At 41.2% G+C, this 13,667-nt stretch overlaps 1 protein-coding gene across 3 annotated transcripts in view; it reads right to left on the reverse strand.

The window, feature by feature from the left end:
• Positions 1-13,667, reverse strand: part of MBNL2 (muscleblind like splicing regulator 2) — a 106,333-nt gene that overhangs the window by 92,251 nt on the left and 415 nt on the right. Inside the window, exon 1 of one of the 3 annotated variants that reach the window (XM_057366205.1) lies at positions 13,130-13,311. The exons of the other annotated variants lie outside the window; for them this stretch is intronic. The gene's annotated coding sequence lies outside the window, so the exon portion shown is untranslated. Of the gene's footprint in view, positions 1-13,129; positions 13,312-13,667 lie in introns of those variants that run through there. 3 annotated transcript variants of the gene reach the window in all.

The raw sequence follows: 13,667 nt of genomic DNA on the forward strand, positions 1-13,667 counted from the left end.
CGCCACAAACCCAGGACAAGTCACAAACACAACCCCTCAAAAGGTGAGGGCTCAGCACTGCCTGGCCAACCCAATTTCAAGCGTCACTGCTTCATTGTGCACGCACTGGTCTTCAAACACTGCAGAGCTTTAACTGCGGTCAAACAGGGCTGAGGTGCTTCCAGATAYCATTCCTGGGACTCTTGAACAATAAGCACACAACTAGCAGCCACGCACCCCCCCCAGATCCTCATGTTAATTATTATGTTATAAATCATCCCGTAAAAAAGGGTGAGAAGCCCCTCAACTCAATAGGGTGTGCTGAAAATACATCACATCCCATTTGTGAACCTTTTAGCTAAGACCCATTAAAAAAGTTCAAGAGAAAATATATGCTCTTTCTCAAAAAAAATGGCAAATGGCCCATTTTCATACCAGTTACAAAGAAAAAGGCCAGAATTTCAATTTTCCATCTGATTTATACAACTATATTATATATTTAATTGCAAAACAACATAATCTTAGAGAAGCTGAGAAATTCTGATGTCAAACTCAACAAARAATAAAAAAGGTAAATTTGCAACTCAGAAAATGCCATTTGCTCTGCTTGACATACTCCTGTAATTAATGAAACAATGGAAAAATGCTCCTAATGGTGACTATTACACACAATTTTRTGAATGGTCTTGATATAGCTTTTGGGGAAAAGTGGACTATTTTGAAAACAATAAAGAGGAGAACTGAAAAATGCAGGAGCCACACAGTTTTTCCTTCCTTACTCTTGAATCATAACAATTAGGTCAAATTCCAGAAACAACAAAACTTGTCAATTTAAAGGGAGTTTTGCAACAAGGGTGGAACATATRTAACATTAGCACTGAAGTCACCAAGCAATTTATGTGACATTCAGTGCAGCAGATAGACAGTTTTGAGCTGTGCCTAGACGACCTGTGGCAACAGTGACATTTTGGTAAGTTTGGCAATGACAAAAAGAACTGCAAAACTATTTCCTGTGTCAGTAAAAGACTCTTCCCTTAGTAACTTCCCACAACTGTTACTACGAGCAAAATTCAGCTTTGGTAGCTATGGTCTGAATGACAGCATAAAGAAAAGTCAAAGCAGCTGCCAAGATTTTAAAACTAGGCACTCATGCATAAWACCACTGATGCCAGCTTTTGCAAAATACCTCAATCTCTGTTTTGGGGCTGAAGTGATGGTCGAAATCRTTATTAAGTTAAAAACTGAACGAGTAATATCAAAATTCCAAGTTACTAACTGGGAACAGGTTCTGAAAGGACTGGTCTAATTTTTGTTTCTAAAATAGACTTATCACAAGAACTTTAAGTCTGGCTTTTCAACTATTTCAACTTTCTACAACCAAGACATCCCAACATCTCCCTAGCCTAGGAAAACTGGAAATTATCTGAGCACAGAAAGGAAAACTATTCTACAGAAAGGAAAACTATTCTATTTTAATCATATATGCTGGGAGAAATATAAAATGAAAACACTCCACAGAAGCAAGCACATATTCAAGTTACATGTTACAAATCAATCTTACCAAAATTAAGGTGGCTCCTGGAGGCCTTCCAAATGCTCTCTCTCCTTCCTTTGCTTGCACAAGGAGCTTAAGCCATGTCTAAATTGTGAGATCCAAACACATGGGTTCAGGCACAGATCCAGTCTGCATCCTGACTTTATTTTAGGATGACACCAATTCCCCATCGGGATGAAAACTAAGTACATGKGCACCATTCCTTCAGAGGGTGGTTCCAGCTGGGGAGGGTGATGAAGGCATCAGCCAGAGGAGAACTGCAGTTCACTCCAACTAGGCTTTTGTAGCTGAATGTTTGAGACACATACACCAGGTGCCATGGAGAGCTGAGCTGCCTCTGGATTGTAGCCTTATGCACTTAGCTTGAGATATATTTGACCAAATATAAACAACCACATTTCACTGAGTCACTCTACTCCCCCTCTCTCTTTATAGTCACTGAAGAGAAATAGGCATTTGTGGGCTGTGATTCATCCTATCCCAAAGWAGCTATTCTAAGAGATTCCATCATATCCTAAAAGCATCTGTGTTTCTGTATTGGTTACCTGAGATGGTCATCCTTGGGCTTCTTCTATCACGTCCTTCATTAAACATGCAGGAGATGAAATCTTACTACAGAAGAAGCCTTATTACGAACACAAATATTCTGATATTTTAGTTACATATGCTGGATAGCACTTTTGATTTTCCAATTCAGTTCAAATAACTAAAGACATTAGCATAGAGCTAAAGGACACCTGTATTTTGACAATGTACAGTTACAGCTTTGGTGTAAATCCTCAGCTTGCCATAAGCACGTTCCAGCTATGTTGCTATATAAGCTACATAAGCTTGCTCTCTAAGCTATGCTGAACATGTTCCAGGATTTTTTTTCCCCTGACTGAAGAGCAATCTTTGCACTCACTCACTCACGCTTTCCTCCTCTGAACAACTGATTGACACCAAATTAACCTAAGAAGAGTTGAGCTGGTATTCTCTTGATTTTCTTGGTTTTCTTTTTTGTTTTGGAGGGGGACATTTTTGGAGAGAGGGAAGGTTGGTAAGATAAGCATTATCTTGCAGACTCTATAAGGCAGATACTATAAACTGGCAAAATAATAAGCTCAGTAAAATAAATTGGCAAACCACCTACATTGCCTTACTCTTAGAACACTGACTTATGCAAAAGTTTTTTCAGGAAAGTGATTCTGTTTTTCTYCATGACAGCTGAAAAAAAAAAAAAMCGTTTGCAGTTTGCTCATCTGAAATACCAAATCACAAAAGTATTAAAACATWAAAATTTAAATTCTAGTCATCCAAACCCAGATATCTAGTCCCTTCTAGATGGCCTAGGGAATTCCTGTTGGCCTTCAGTGGCCATTGCTGGAAGGACCAGGTTATTGGCATGCCTTATATTTGCCAGCCCCACACAGATGTCCCAGATATAAAATTGTCTAGTGCCATTTTAGATACCATATATTTAGATACCTGTACCCATCCATAAATGTAGCCATTTCCTCAGAAATTTTCCTATSAGAACAGATCTTCCCAAATATTCCACCAGAATGTAAAAGGGTTACATCTAAAGYAGAAACCCTTTCTCTTCAGCTGCTTAACCCTATTCCAAATATGTTTTATGAATCACAAGGAATCACAGGGTAAAAGTACAAGCACTAAGCTAGCAACATATATCATAAATTCAAGATAAATCTCTCTCTGCTAACTGGCTTCATGTCCCTCTAGCTTGTACAATATCTACCACGGCCAGGGATTTACCCGATGGAAGCCTCCCAGGCCCTGGACTTAGGTTGAAATAAACATCAAATGCTTAAGTCTTCATAAACATGTATTTTGAATCCATGTGGTTAGGAAGAATACTTCCCAAATGTGTCATATTAAGAAGAAAGCGAGTGTTGTACCATTAAGTCTTTWATACTCAATGTACCTTTAAGTCTTCAATACTTGGAAACAATGAGAAGGTGCAATCCAGCATTRCCACTGATGCATAAATCATCTTTAGTGAGACCCCCATGTACTGGGAAGTTCTTCCATTGCTGATAAAAACATGCTCCTTCCTCTTCAGACCCCTYCATGACTAATTTCCTCCACACCCATTGTTCTGGCCTCAGATTTGGAGTAGTTCCTATTCAAACCCACAACAGGAGGAAACCATTTGATAAATCACCTTTTCGTAAAAACTACTAACCTCAGCCACAAAGTCACGTGGGCATAGGAAAACCCTGTTTCAAGGAGCATAGTTGGAGGATACATACATTAAACTTCTGCCCCTTTTCTTAGGGATATCCAACCCACTGGAAGGACACAAGAGCAAGATTTGTCCTCCAAGACTTTCTTAAATGACCAAAATTAATACTTCATGTAACTATATGAGATGTATTCCAAGTAAGTTTTCTGCACTCAAACCTATTATTTTTAAAATCTATGAAGATTCCATTTTCAGCCTCAAATGTACTTGAAATCCTGCATACAATTCAAGCAATGGCTCYGCATAACGCATCTTCCAACCAGTGATGTAATGAGAACTCTCTAATTAATCTTTAAATCAAAAGCTCTATTTTATTACTTCATTATAAACCCAAAGGAAAAAATGCCACTGAAACTAAGCTACATTTTGAATTTTCTCATCKTCAATTAGCACAAAAATAACTCAACTCGCTCTTTCTAATTCATTAAAATTACCTTACTGTTTTTGCACACTACTGCAATACAGGTGTAAAACAACCCATCACTATTTAACAGGTGATGCTGCCTCCCATTTCCCTAGTAGCTGCCTCTTGACAGCCTGAGTCTGTAGGGTACATACTCAGGGGCATGCAGCAAAATCAGCAAGCAATCTCCACTGTAAGCAGAGAAAATAAGCTCTAGGAAACTTCACAGAAAATGAGAGCCAATTGGATAATTTTTGTTTTTTAAAATCAGTAAGAGTAGCATTCAGTCCCTCRCCCTTTTACAGCAACTAATAACCCCCACATGTAAGAGAGGACTCCGTATAATTAAGAAAGCATTACTTTGGCAAGAAGAGAGGGCCTGGAGTATGTAAGTACAGGGTTTTATTTMTTTCTGTGAAGTATGGATGACAGGTAGGAGAAAGCTACGCCAAGTGAACTGTTGGCAAGCAACTAGTCTTTTGGTTAACAGGCAGCTCTGTTTTGTGAAGTCTGTGAGTTTGTGTTCACTTAGGCAAGCTTTTCTTTAAACATCAGACTTAGATGCATTCAGTCATGAGTTTTGCACCAAATTTCCATTTGCACCTCAAAAGAGGTTGCTTTGTTTCAGCTTGCTCGCTGATTACTGTGAAGTGTCAGGAACACTTTGTTGTATAATGCTTTTAAACATCACATGTGGATTTTTGCCTAATTACTCTGCCACATAATACTGTATACATGAACATGAACCTTCATTTTTCCCAAATGTCATGTAACAGAAACCAAGAAATAAATAACTGCAAATACAAAGAGAAACAAGAATTGTTTTCACACAGAAAAAAATAAGCAAACAAGTATGAGTAATGCAGGGCAAGAAACAAGGTCCTCTAGCAGAAGCACTGTGTGGGATAAAATGGCATCCAAAACCATGACCTCTGAAAAACAGCATGTTTCAAGTAGCACATGTCAATATTTAATCCCACCACCAGAAAAATGAAGTAAATTACAGAAGGAATGTCTCAAACATCAAAATGCATATAGGACTTCATTCACCAGAGATCCAAAGATGGAAGGGAGAGTTTATTTKTAGGGAAATGCCTGCAAGGGGATAGCATCCAGGTTTCTAACACGGCTACTTCACCTATTCTGTATTTTTCTCCAACTCTCCTCTTCCTTTCTCTCTCTCTCAGAAAAAGGTGTTATAAATTGACAAAAAAACATTCATTTGGCTCCTCCCCCTCATATCAGCTCTAATAAGGATAAAATACAACCACTAATACATATTAGCAGAGACAAAATAAGATTAGAAGGTATCCTGTCTGCTACCTTTGGCTTACTTACAGGTAGTACTACTATGTAAAGGGGACTGTGAAGAAAAATCACAAAATGAAGATTACACAGATTGTTTGCTGTGGGGTACATAGTCTTACGAAATTAAGATTGTAAATTAAATTTCACTGCAGACCACCTGCCCTCTTGGCAATTGTAATGCCACCTCATCCCCCAAAGCTATCTTCAGCAGACCCACAAGAAGGGGCTGCCTGTTTGGGCAATATTGTATTAGCCATCRAAGAGTTCTGGTCTTCCTTCAGGGACAGGTGAAAAAAGAAACCTGTTGACAAAAATATTCTGCTGGTYCCCAGGTCATAAATACTTAGATTAACAATACTAATCTCAGTATAGTACACGGAAGCATTACTGTATGAACTGCAAAAGCTCTRTTGAGGACATGAAAGTAAATTTATCACCAAGCATCCCATAGTAGCTGGTCAGCTCAGCCCAAAACTGTCAAAAAATTCTTCACTTGACAAGGGCGGTAGGGGSTTCGCCTAGAAACTTTGATTGTAGGAAACCTCAGGGGCTTTCTTACCTRGTCCAGCTTCTGACTTGAAAGAAAACTATCAAGAGCAGATTGGGTCAGCATAGCTTTGCCTTGCTGAGTCCTGAGAAGCTCAAAGGTCAGATACTGCCTTCTCTGGATGACCTGCTGGTGTGTTGCACTACTCTCCTAGTAACACGATTTTCCCAACAACCCAAGAATCTCCAAGAAACAATTGGTTGTCACTCTCAGTTGGTGCCACCTGGCACTACTAAGTAGAGCTCAGTCCTATTATCTTCATAATAATCCTCTAGTAGCTGTAATATCTACTAGACTGTCCCTTGCCTACCTTTCATCCAAGCAGTTAAGCCCAGCTCCCTCAGCCTAGACCCCTATTCATAAAAATCACTCTTCACTGGAACCAGACATGGCAATAGGACTTAATCTGAGCCAAAAATACTGCCTTGACAAAAGCTGTGACCATGTGCTCAACACTGGATGAACTAGAGAGACTTCTAGTTTCCCCTTCCCTTTACTACTGGCAGTATATACACAGGACTATCACTCAGATGTTTTGCATTTGCTTCTTTTGATTCCTCTTTGTACTGCTGACAGAAGGGATATGTTAAAAGCTCTGCATCCTGTACAGAAATGTCCACAGGATTTYAGACCTGTCTATTTCAGTACTCTCAGCTATTTGGCATATTGAATGCACCTCTGTTTTACAAAGATACATATGATCAAGCCACMTAATAATAAAAAGCAAAGTTACCAGTGCTACTTTCTATACAAAACCCTCAAAATTTTAACCAGCTGCTTCCAATTATGGCCATCTTCAAGTATTTCTTTTTGAGACAATGTAACTCCAAGAGTACCAGCAGCTCAAAAAAACAAACACACAAACAAAAAAAATGATCAAACCAAAAAATCTAACCTTTGTTGAGATCCCATTCATTCTGCTCCTTTTTCAGTCTATTATGCAGAAATCAACAAATAACTAAGAACCCACTGACAAAATCTTGCTGGAGTAAGCACAGTGGAACACCAGCAGYTTCAATTATTCCTCCTGTTTAGAAAATTCATCATCACAATCCTAAAACCCTTGTGAACGGTTCTGCACTAATGAAATTTTCCCCCATCCCAGTTTGTTTCAGCAGCAGACTACCAGGGACTCAGCTGGAGCAGGGACCAGCTCTAGCAGGTTTCGAACCACTTGTACCACGTAAAAAAAAAAAACAACAAAACATCAATCATCTTTGAAATTTGTAAAGAAGAACGATGCAAGCTTTCTAGAAAGCAAGAACAGTGCTGTAGTTAACCTCCTGTCAGGAGGCCATCACCACAATTCAGATGACCAAWCTCTTCCATTGCTTTGTGAGTGAGGAGTATTGAGATCCACCCAGTTCTGGCCTCCAGTTATTGCAACTGCATTAGTCAAGTGGCCTCTTTACCACTCAGGAAGTGGACAGATTTTTTTGTCTCCCTTCCTCTAATTCACAGTAGCAAGGGCAGGTTATTAAAAAAAAAAAAAGAAAAGACTGCCTGAAGCCACCAACACCATCTCCTCCTGATGGAATGTGCCTTAATCCTAATATTACCCTGCCCTCATCCTTCCTGTCCACACTCACCATGGTTTCCACAGGAGGCATATCCACGTCTAACCATTCCCAGGATTCAACAGCTTGTGCCTCCAGGACGAATTACATGCCACTCCTGTGGGACCCAGCAATCTCAATGACACGGCCCACATCACCTACCATGGTATGAACTGGATTGGGTTTTTCAAGGAATTAGAGAAAAGAACCAGAGAAATCAGATATTTTCTGGTAGCTGCAAGTAGCAGCAGAAATACACTCAACCACAAACAGGAAGCAAAGAGCACAAAGCATTGTGAAATTAAGTGAATGAATTGAGTAATGTAAGACCTACCTCTAACTGCCAACAGGCAATGTACAATCCCRAGAGTGAAATACATGATATACATTGCATCACCCAAAGCTCTCTAGATGAGATATAAATCCCATGTCTTTTTTCCCTGCTCTTAACAACACAGAGTGCAAGACAACCAGACACTAAGAAGCACTTTGTTCACCTGTTCTGCAAATGTGAAGTCTAAGATGCTTACTAAAGCACCTTTATAAATTTCATCATCCTGAAAAGCCAAAGCCAAAGTTTTATTTATTCACTCAAAGATTACAACTAACACACAGCTACAGGAAGGCTAGCATTAATATCTTGCAAGGAAAGGTAGCAAAATGTCCCAGAATGATCAGTCTGGAGCATTTCAGAAGATACATTAACAAGGTTGAATATGATGAAGTCCACAAACTCATTATCTCGTGTTTTTAAGAGAAGCCAGTTTCTTCATAGTCCTCTTAGCACCTTCACAAACACACCTAGCCTAACCTGTAAATCTGATCATATTTTTGACCTACGACTTGACAGAGAAGTTGAACATTACAGATTTTGCAACACTATTGTAATTTTGGAAAGAGCATCGCCTCATTCGGGCAAGTGAAAGCATGGCCAGCTTCCCAGGAACCAGAAAGAGCCTCAGCAGAGCAAGGATGCAGAAACTCCAAAATCTAACAGCTCATGAACARCATCAGGGCAAGGGCCTGAGGACTAGGGACCCACAAATCACAAATGGTCAAAAACCACAGTCGACTCCTGACAACCACTGCTCCATAACATACACAAATCACCTTGATGTTATCAGTATCTCACCATACACATAGGACAAATTCCCAAATGGAGAATGGCAAATAAATGCTGAAATAACTAAAGCATCAAATCCTATGCCAAGGCTTTCCATGCTCAAAGCCTATGACATCCATMCAGACACACTGCGCAGCAAGGAAATACTCCATTTTGTGAAAACCTTGTCCACACTTGGAAAGCCCTCTCAGGAAACAAARCTGCACCTCACCCATATCCACCAACAGCCAGCTTACGCAGTTCAAGCTGAGCTCATTTAGACATTGCTGCACCTTAAAACAGCATGTCTTTTTTTTTCTCTGAGAYCTGTGAATTTACCCATACTCCTTTCAGTCTGAAATCATTAACAAAATATTTGGAAGTCTTCCTCCTTGAAARTGTAACAGTCATATAATTGCTGAAGAAACTCATTGTGGATATACTGTCCGGAGCAAGCACTGGTTAGTGCCAAATCTCCCATTCCTGAAAAAGTAACAAAGTCAACTGTTGGCTCATTTCAATAAGCCTAATGTTACAGCCCAGGGACAGCAAACTAAAGAAAGGACATGGATCTTCCCTTACTTCGAATTATCTATTTTCAGAGGATGTATGGGCTGATATATACTTAACCTCACAGACCTCCTTTTTCATACCATCAGGCATGAAATATTTGTCTCTCATCAGGGGGCACAGCTCAAAAGGGACCACAAAAAATATTATGAATAGTTTGGGTCCTTCCTGGATAAACTAGGRGTGAAGGAGAAACAGGCAGCAGTGGGAAGGTCCTTCCCTATCACTTGTTCCTTMCCTGTAGAGACCAACAGAGTTCAATTCGCTACACACCATTCTCTAACATCAATGTCAAACCACCAGGTGAATGAACCAGCAAGAGTCTCAACTCTGTGAAGACACAACAGATCTATTTAACTTTCAGCACATACAACTGCAGCACCATCCAAACAAGTTGCAATTGCTGCAGTTAAGCCTAAACCTGGTATTCAGTGGTGAGCAGAGGAAAACACTTGTCAAGACTTTGCAGCCACAGAGAGACCCTAGGTTTGTTGCTTTAAGATACATGATCCCAGCTGGTCATAGGTCATAAGTATTTCTGGACTTTACACTGACATTATACTTTCATACTGAAACGCTACTCAATAACAGCACTGCTGTCTCAGCTCTATCTAGGCAAAGAGTCATCTGTGTTCCCAGGGCACTGTGGGCAGCCCACAAAGCCTTCCAACCTAGGAAATTTAGTTACTCCAGTACCTGCCATGTCCTTCCCCAGTAACAATGTCATACCATCATCCTCCCATCTTCCAGGCTACATYCTCAAACACCTACCCATTATCTTACAGCTCCCTGAGGCCCAGCCCTGGGCAGAAACAGGGCTACCTTGGGCTGCACAGAGGAACAGCCCCAACAGTTATCACTGCYATCAGTCATCCAACATGAGATCAACATGTTGGCACGCAGCTCCAAGGCAAGATAAACTGTTGAGTTCTTCAGCACTTCAAGCTTTTGAAGAGACCTACTCTTTCTTCATACCTGCAGTTGATTGATCCATACATTTTTATTCCCAAGTTAGTTGAGTGCTTTGATACTGTGTTTCTCTAAAACCCTAAGTCAATCGATGGTGTCAAACSCAGTTACCACAAATAATCCAACCACAATGATCAAGACAGCAAATGAACAGGGAAAGTATCAGCAGTAGAAAAGAAAGAGATTGTTTTTGTTTTTAAAGGTTTATTCATGAGAAATGAGTGACTTGAAACTGAAAAGCATTTTTGATTAACACTCTGCCTTGACTTTCACTTCAATGACATTTTAATGAACACTTTCTAAGTAGCTCTACTTGCAAATGAACGTGGGAGAATATTGAAGAAAGGTAATGGGAGGAGAAAAAATAATCCATCAGTCATTTTATTTCTTGCATGCCTCTGAGAAAATAAATAATAATTCATCAGGGGAAAAGTGATCCAGCAAAGATTCAATTGTTAAGAGACATCTGGAAAAGAATAATAACTAGACTRGAAGAGTCTGAATTATGATACAGGGATATGAAGAAAGATACAGTGTGATCTGGAAGCCAATTAGTTGACTTTGTAATTCTTCAAAGATGAAGGGACCGTGTTCACATCTGTCCTCAGTACTTCAGCCAYAGAAAGCTCACAATAAACTGTCAGAAAAAAAATTATAGAAGAGCAGTAAATGTGATTGTAGGACTGGCTGGAGCCACAAGAAGTGAGATTTCTACCCTGGTAACTGACAGCATGAAAATACCTTCTTTGATAAGAAGTTTAATGTGGTTCATATTTCTTTATTTCTATTTTTATTGCCAGATTCAGCCAAATTCAGAAATCTTAAAGCAGAACTACAGTAAGATCTGTGAGGGCCTATTAAAAGGGGAGGGGGTAGTGAAGGCAGTATAAACAAGCAAACCGTTCATTCACCTAGCATGGCATGAATTTCAGTGAGAACATGCCAAATCTAAATAAATTAGGCTATATAATTCTACTTGGCAGCATAAGGAGTAAAAGAATCATTCAGTGTTGCTGAGATTCCAAGAGCTACCCAGAGGATGCAAAAAAATCTAACACCATCAGGCAGCAATGGGAATACCAATTTAATACACTTTTTCTTTCTTCCTGACATAAATCAGGACAAAAAGTTAAGAGAACTTTTTCCAGTGTCTTGTAACCAAGCTTTCAACCCAAGGAAAAGCAAGACTAAGAAAGTTCCCCAAACAGCATTCACATGACACTGGTGGCAGAATTAATGTRCTACTTTTGCTGTGGTAGGTATAACACAGTTTAGCAAGCCCTAGGTTAGGAAAAAAGCAATCTGTTTAGTACTGCACACTACAATTCTAGAGACTCTGCAACCAGCAGAGAAACTGCAGAGCATCTGGAGTATAAGAGATGAAAATTTCACCCACCAAGTGTTAGCAGCAAGTAGACTTTATTTTTAATCTTCTTATGACAACTGTTATTCTGTAAAAGCCAAATTTAAGAAAATGATGCTCAAATGAAGATTTCAGCATCACAATCCCAAACATACCAATTCCAAAGATTAGATTTTGGYAGGTTTGCTGTTGACTAAACCCAGGACATTTCTTCAGAGGGAGGGCTATAAATTACAGAGATGAGTTTCAGAGGGGAAAGTATGTTGAAGTGACACATTATGTCATCCACCCACACACGTGCACAATGCAGATAGGTACCACTCCTGTGGTGACAGCAAAGGGATACCACAACAAAAAAACCCATCTCTTCAGCTGCAGGAAAACAGGCACYRTCCTGCAGGTTACCTTGCACRGACAGACAGACAGACAGACCCTTACACTGTACAAATCACTAGGGTGGCCCACTGCTACTCTGARTTTCACTGATATGTAGATGAGGCATAGCATATGCCAGCAACTATGGCAAGTGCCAAAGACCGGCGTGCCCCAACTGGGAGCTCCAGCCTGTGGCAGAAGTTCTGTTGCTATGATCACCAATGAGCAACACCAGCTGGCACCTCACCACCACCTTATCACTAGAGAGAAAAACCGCAGGGCTCTACCCAGRGGTTCATGCGTCTGCTAAAAGCATGAGGTTGACGCTGCACAAAAGGGCCTTGTCCACAGTGGGAAAAATTACATCCCTTCCAGCAGCAGTATCAACTGTACTGGATGAATGCAAATAGTATTAGTGCCAAATAAAAGCTACAAATTGACATAATTGATGCCGGAGCAACTTTTTTATTTTACTTTAAACATACTCAGAAACTGTATGAAAGACGCTTTCCACTAGTCCTGGAGAGTAACTTTAGAGCATTTCCCAGAAGAGTTGAAATATATATTCGGCTCTAAAGCTTACCACAGGTACCTTTTTCATTTGCACAGYRTGGTATGTGCACACACGGAGGGAAAATAGAGGACAGATGGCTAAATCTATGCATATTTACCAAGGTACGAATACCACGTTAAAATCATAAGCACTAGGCCAAGTCACATGCTTAAAATTAATTACACTTCCGCTACTACCTACAAGTCCACACTGCTTTAAAAATCTACAAGTCTGAACAAGATACGTCAGTGTGACACGATCGCTTAAGTATATTAATCCCACATGGATATCCTCTGCATCTGAATTAAAGGCACACAAGATATTCCCTGCTACTGTTCAAATACATATTCAGCCACRTTGCTGCTGTCTGTTTCCCTCCCAGCAGAAATATAAATATGCCCAAARGAAACAGAAAACAAAACATCTGGAAACAGAAGCCTATAGGCAATGTTCTCATAGTTAAAAAATACGTGTACATATTCTGTGTATATGTAGAGAAATACATATGTACGCACAAGGAATAAATATATAGGGTTTCCACGCAAAGCCAGTAGTAAGAAAAACATTTAATTTCGGACCTTTTTTTCCCCTCTGTCACACTCACCTTCACGGGTGTCAGTCCCGTGTCGTGTCTCCCCCACAAGGAACCTGCCCAGCACTATTCCCCGCTGGCTGCAGCGAGCCCCCGGCGCAGGGACGAAGCGGGCGGGCACGGAGCGGGGAGGGAGGATTTGGAGGAAGCCGCTGGGGCGGCCACGGCCCCACGGGGCCCTTTCCCTTTCCCTTCCACAAGTAACACAAAGTTATGACTCCCGCTCGCCGCTCTCCCCGCTCGCACGCCGTGCCAAATGCTGAGTTAACAAAACCATAAATCACCGCTGAACCAGACGCGACGGCCCGGCAGCAGCGCCCGCCGCCTCCCGCCCCGTCCCACGCCGCGGCGGCTCCCCCAGGGAAGCGAAGGGGAGGCGAGCGGCGGGGGCAGCGGGCACCCGAAGCGCGGCGGGGCTCGGGGCGCCTTCCTGCGCCCTTGGCGGCGGCAGCGGGAGGGAGCGCGGGTCCAGGTGCGGCGGGACGGGCAGCGGCGGTAGCTCCCCGCGCAGGGAGGCGCCGCGGGCCGCCGTGGCCGCCAGGCTCCCCCG

Source organism: Malurus melanocephalus, unplaced genomic scaffold (genome assembly GCF_030028575.1).
Source record: "Malurus melanocephalus ecotype Western Australia unplaced genomic scaffold, MMel_1.1 scaffold_61, whole genome shotgun sequence".
NCBI classification, from domain to species: Eukaryota; Metazoa; Chordata; class Aves; order Passeriformes; family Maluridae; genus Malurus; species Malurus melanocephalus.